Source organism: Mauremys mutica, chromosome 17, assembly GCF_020497125.1.
Source record: "Mauremys mutica isolate MM-2020 ecotype Southern chromosome 17, ASM2049712v1, whole genome shotgun sequence".
In the NCBI taxonomy this organism is placed as follows: Eukaryota; Metazoa; Chordata; order Testudines; family Geoemydidae; genus Mauremys; species Mauremys mutica.
Window position 1 is genome coordinate 11,744,924 of NC_059088.1, and position 6,533 is coordinate 11,751,456.

A 6,533-nucleotide genomic window follows, 5' to 3' on the forward strand; every position below is an offset into this window, starting at 1 on the left:
TGTGCTTTTCAACAACTCTGCCGGGTCTGGGGCAGGCGGTTAAGGCGCTGGGGATTTGGGCCTCAGCCCTTCAGGTCAAAGTTTCACGGCCCTTTGAAGTGAGGGATCAGTGGCACAGCTCCCCCTGCAGAGGGCGCTGTGGGGGTCAGCATGCATTGGGGTGTCTCCCCATCCACCTACCCAGGCAGAAGAGTGGGCCATGCATCCGCTCAGAGCCATGGGCCCATCTGCCCTGGTATCCTCCCTGCCAGCCTGGATCGGACCAACGGCTCAGCTTATGCGCCATGCTCCTGTGCTGGGGAGCACTGGGGGCACCCACTGACTCAAAAAGCCCAAACGGTGCCACTCCGTCCCAGCCTTGCCATTGTAACCACTAGCGCTCCCTCTGCTGCGGAACACAACCCAGGCGTCCTGATTCCCAGCCCCCAAGGTTATCCGCTAGATACTAGCCTCATGTGGGGCTAGAAAACCAGGAATCCTGATGCCGAGGCCCCCACTGCTTGAACCACTAGAGCCTCCTACCCACACGAGCCCTATTGCATAGATGCTGCATAACCACCCAAAAGGCAGCCCCCTGCCCTCGAAAGCTTCCAGGCCAGGACCACCGCACATGGGCATGGTGAGCAGGGTCTCAGCTGCCCACGCATTGGCAAGGTTTCTGAAGGCATCATGGCAAAGGACAGTTGTTTGATGGTGGGTGTGGGTGCTGATGTGGAGCCTCCCCTCCTCGTGGAGCTGTCAAGCCATCTGCTCTCCTCCAGCCTCGGCAGTAGAGGTTCGTTAATCTGTCTAAATCCCTCTGGATTATTTGCTGGTTTGTGGCATTAGCGAGGGGTGGAATTGCCTCCTGCCTGGGCTTGCCTGACTGGCCCCTGAGCATCAGCCTTGGAGGGAGGGCAGAAGCCAAAGGACACGCCGAGGCGCCGAGAACCCAGGAATCTTGGGGCTCAGTAACATCGAGTTGCTGCGCTAGCCCCCTCGACTCTGCTCCCCTCCCACAGCTGGGAAGAGAACCCAGGTGTCCTGACTCCCAGCCCTCAGCCACTGGATCCCACTCCCCGGCCCCTCCCACAGCTGGGAAGAGAACCCAGGCGTCCTGACTCCCCTCTCAGAGCTGGGAAGAGCACCCAGGCGTCCTGACTCCCAACCCTCAGCCACTGGATCCTACTCCCCTCCCACAGCTGGGAAGAGAACCCAGGCGTCCCCCAGGCGTCCTGACTCCTACCCCTCAGCCACTGGATCCTACTCCCCTCTCAGAGCTGGGAAGAGAACCCAGGCGTCCTGACTCCTAACCCTCAGCCACTGGATCCTACTCCCCTCCCACAGCTGGGAAGAGAACCCAGGTGTCCTGACTCCCAACCCTCAGTCACTGGATCCCACTCCCCGGCCCCTCCCACAGCTGGGAAGAGAACCCAGGTGTCCTGACTCCCAACCCTCAGCCACTGGATCCTACTCCCCTCCCACAGCTGGGAAGAGAACCCAGGCGTCCTGACTCCCAACCCTCGGCCACTGGATCCCACTCCCCGGCCCCTCCCACAGCTGGGAAGAGAACCCAGGCGTCATGACTCCCCTCTCAGAGCTGGGAAGAGAACCCAGGCATCCTGACTCCCAACCCTCAGCCACTGGATCCTACTCCCCTCCCACAGCTGGGAAGAGAACCCAGGCGTCCTGACTCCTACCCCTCAGCCACTGGATCCTACTCCCCTCCCACAGCTGGGAAGAGAACCCAGGCGTCCTGACTCCTAACCCTCAGCCACTGGATCCTACTCCCCTCCCACAGCTGGGAAGAGAACCCAGGCGTCCTGACTCCTAACCCTCAGTCACTGGATCCCACTCCCCGGCCCCTCCCACAGCTGGGAAGAGAACCCAGGTGTCCTGACTCCCAACCCTCAGCCACTGGATCCTACTCCCCTCCCATAGCTGGGAAGAGAACCCAGGCGTCCTGACTCCCAACCCTCGGCCACTGGATCCTACTCCCCATCCCCTCCCACAGCTGGGAAGAGAACCCAGGCGTCCTGACTCCCAACCCTCAGCCACTGGATCCTACTCCCCTCTCAGAGCTGGGAAGAGAACCCAGGCGTCCTGACCTGCAGCCTCTCGTGCTCTAATCCCTGGTCCCCAGTCTCCTCCCATAGTGGGGCCTGGCTTCCGAGCCTCCTCTTGCTATTGCAGTTGAAAGAAAGAAGAGACTCCGTTTGTTTTAGAAACAATCTCGCTTTTTCTCTCTTTTGCCAGTAGGTGGCGAGGCAGCTGAGTGTAAAAAATAAAAGTGGCCCAGTGAGGGTTGCCCTGGGGCCAGCACAGAGAGGGGGGGCTTCCAGAGAGCTCTTCTGGGGAGACTGGGGCAGGGCCCGGAGGAGATCCATGTTCCAGGCAGTCACCCAGCGAGCAAGGCTGGGCCTCTGGTTAAACTAGGACTCGGAAGAGCTGAGTTCAAGTCATGCCTGTGCCACAGAATCCCTGTGTTGCCCTCTGCAAGCCCCTGCATCACTCTGTGCCTCAGTTTCCCATCTTTAACACGGGACCCAGACTGACCCTGGCTGTGCAGCACCCAGCACAGTGGGGCCCCCCGGTGCAGAGATTGTCTCTTGCTGTGTCCGGGCAGCGCCTGCCCCCCCCTGCCCCCCCCAGACTCTGTTGCTATTTTAATACAAAAATAATCCTTGGAATTATTCTCTTTGCTTAAAGAGAAGGAACAAAATGATTCAAAATAGGAAAAATGCAACAGAAATTGTCGAAGAGAGAATTAAAAAAACCCAACAGATCGAAAGGGTTAATGGGGACATACTTGACCGAGTACCACGTGGGGGCTTAACAAGCCACCCAGTTCTCTGTTCTCTTTTCACATTGAAAATCTCAGGGCATTTTTGTAAGCACCGGGATGAACTTTGCTCTGCAGCTGTGACATGGTATCCGTGTCCCACCCCAGAGACAACTGCATTCCTCCCAGTACTGGTGACCGAGCCCTGCGTGCCAGTGATGTGCAGCTGTTAAACCCCCGGTGGCCCGCCCCCCCCCCCCCCCCCGAGCAGTGGCTGTATTTCTGCATTGGCTGAATCAGCCCTGTGCAGCTGCTAAGCGGCTGTTCCTGGCCAGAGGTGGCTGCATGTCTCTGGCGCAAGGCAATAGCTGTGAGGAAACCAAATGGGCAGCTGAGCCTTCTGTCCGGGAGCGCGGATCACTGGACTCTGAATGCTGAGTGTGCGAGTGAACGCGCTTACGCACAAAGCCGAGCTGACATGTTCCACCCAGCAGAAGGCATCGGCGGACACCCGCGGGTCCCAAACGTTAGCAACCTGTGAACCTCTTTCACTAAAACGTCATCTCACAAACCCCCTCCTACACATTTGTTTTTATGACATGCTTATTACACACTATTATTAATTATTATTTATCATAAAAAACAAATGTCATATTTCCAAGATCACGGCTTTTATAATTTCTACTCGGGGAAAGGAGAAAATCCCTGGAAATATTCATTTTTAGGAGGGGGGGGATGGGGTCGGGGGGGGTGCGCGACCCAGAGGGGCTGGGCTCAGAGCTGGGGGTCAGGGCGGTGGGGGATGAGGTCGTGGGGTGCCCGGTGCTGAGAAGCTGGGGGGTGGGGGAAGGTGATGGCGGGGGGCGGAGCTTCTGACATTCACGTGGGGGCCCCTGCAGGACCCGGGGCAAATTGCCTCACTTGCCCCCCCCCGGCGGCCCTGGTTGCTTTCACTTAATAGAATAAAGATTGCTTTCAGACCAGCACAATTCTGTTATTAAAAGACAACAGCTGGAGGAGAGAGTCAAAAGAAAGAAATCATCAGCAGGGAGGGGGACGGGGGAAGGGAAGGTCTCAAGAGGAGGAGGGGTCCCGGGACGGCTACAGATTTGTGTATGTCCCGGGATCGCACCCAGCCTTCTCCTTTGGAGAACGATGCAGCGGGTGCAAACCGCAGCTGGCTGGGTGTTGAGTGCGCTGGGTAGTGGCAGTCACAGGCGCCGACGCCGTGGGTGCTCCCGGGCTGGAGCACCCATGGGGAAAAATTAGTGGGTGCTCTGCACCCACCGGCAGCCAAGCTCCCCGCCCTGCCTCACCTCCGCCTCTGCCTCCTCCCCTGAGCGCGCTGTGTCCCCGCTCCGCCGCCTGCCTCCCAGCGCGTGCTGTCGCCAAACAGCTGTAGCGAGCTCCGGGAGGGAGGGGGGGTTGGGGCAGGGATTTGGGGAAGGGGTTGGAATGGGGGTGGAGCCGGGGGGTTCGAGCACCCACCGGCGCTGGAAGAAGTTGGCGCCTGGGGTGGGAGTCCCCAGTGCTGGACCGTGAGGGGGGGAGGAGTGGGATGCCGCGGGTAGAGACTGGAGCCAGGAGGTCGATAACAGTGTGTTGGCCGGGGGGTGTGAGTCCCTCTTCTCCAGTGGTTCTCAAATGTTCACGCTGGTGACCCCGTTCACACAGCAAGCCCCTGAGTGCGACCCCCCCTAGCAATGAAAACACCTTTAAATATATTGAACACCCTTATAAATGCGGGAGGCAAAGTGAGGTTTGAGGTGGAGGCTGACAGCTCACGACCCCCCCCACATAATAACCTCATGACCCCCTGAGGGGTTCCCAACCCCAGTCTGAGATCCCTTGTTCTTGCTGTCCCACTACTCCTGTGTCCTGGCGGTGGAGGGCATCATAATCTCACAGCGAAAGTCCTCCTCAGATCTTGGCTGCTTTAGAATCATAGATTATTAGGGTTGGCAGGGACCTCAGGAGATCATTTTGTCCAACCCCCTGCTCAAAGCAGGACCAATCCCCAGATGGCCCCCCCAAAGGATTGAACTCCCAACCCTGAGTTTAGCAGGCCAATGCTCAAACCACTGAACTATCTCTCCCCACTTTCTAGTTCTGTGCAGCCGTTCTGCTGCCAATAAGGAATCTGGCCTCCCAAGGTCATCTCTGTGAGGCTTAAACACAACATTTCACAAAAGCAGCGTTGTTTGCAATGCAGACAACACTGATTCAGTGCTTTAAAACACAGCCAGGACGCACACGCCTGTCACTGCCTGCCTGACCCCCGGCACACGAGCCACAAGACCCCAAAACGGTGAATAGCCACAGGGGCAGAGACGGGGACATCACTCTTCCCGGACCCTGCTGTACACTGGGCACGGGGCTCTTGGGAGAGCCAGGACCGTAGTGGGGCTGAGAGTCATTCCTGTCCCCACACTTTCCACAGGCTGTTCGTTATGGAAGAGATCTCGCTGCTGAGGGTGAGCAGGGAATCAAGGGAGGGTTTTCTCTCAGCCTGCGGCTCCCCCCCCGGCCCCTATGCGGCTCACCTGTGTGCAGCAGTGGTCCCCCAAGGGTGATGGCAGGGTCAGGTTGACAATGGCCCCAGTGGCTCCATGGAGCCGGGCCCATGCTCAGAGGGGCCCCAGCCTGCTCCACTTGCCCTGCGCCCCAAGACCCCCTGGCTCCCCACACCCACCACTTCCTCCTCCGTCCGAGGGCTCCTCTCCACCCCCTGCTCCTCTCTGCCCCGTGGCTGGACCCCAGAGCCCCTCCAGCTCCGGGTATGACCTGTCTCCCCAGAGCTGAGCTGCCTGGGACTGGTGCAGAAGCCTGGCCAGTCTCAGCCAGGTGTGTGTGTGGGGGGGTGACAGTGGGGGGGCTTGGCTGGGCCCCTCCAGGGAAGAGGGGCCTGAGGGAGCCCGGGCGGAGCAGGCCCTGGCCTGGCTGATCGCGGAACTCCCGAGGGGCCGGAGCGATTCCCCGCCCCAGGACTAGCCCTGGCTGCGCTGCCAGCTCAGCCCGTCGGACACAGTCACCTCCCAGCAGGGCCGTTGAGTGTGGCCAGGGGGCAGGGGTGGGGAGTGGGTCTGTGGGGGTGCTGGGCTGTGAGGTGACAGGGGAAGATCTGTGTGTGTTGGGCACTAGGGAATGGAGCTCCTGGGCGGGGTGCTGGGCAGTTGCAGTGGGCAGGGCCATTCTTAGAGCACCGGAAAATTTGGGCCACCACCGGGACAGCAGGTCAGGGCGGGTCGGCGCCCACACACCCAGCGCGCGCTGCAATCTCCTTAGGCAGGAGCCGTATTCCCAGAGCCGAATGCCCCGGCGGGCACATTGTGCATGAGGGAGAGGGTACCCGGGGCTCTGTGGTGACTCTCAGCCGCTGTGAGATGGGCCGGGCGGCTCGGTGTCCTTTGGTGCCTCGTCCCTCCCGCCCGGGCTGCGAGCCCCGGCTGGTGCAGCGTCTGCTGCGTACGAAGCTCAGTGTGTGTCAGCATTGGGTCCGCGGGAGGGGGTGGTGGCTGTGCCCCAACTCAGACATAGGGGCCCCAGTTTAATAATACTGTGTAGGGCCCCACAAAGCCTAAGGACGGCCCTGGTGGTGGGGCTGTGGGCAGGGGGTGCTGGGCGAGGGGGGTGTTGTGCAGGGTGCTGTGCATTTGCAGGGTGGGTGAGGGGAGGTGTTGGGCATAGCAGGTCCAGGGGGGCTCTGGCCATAGGGAATCGGGGGAGGGGGGTGTTCCGGTGTTGGCCGGGGGAGGGGTTTGTGGCTCAGCAT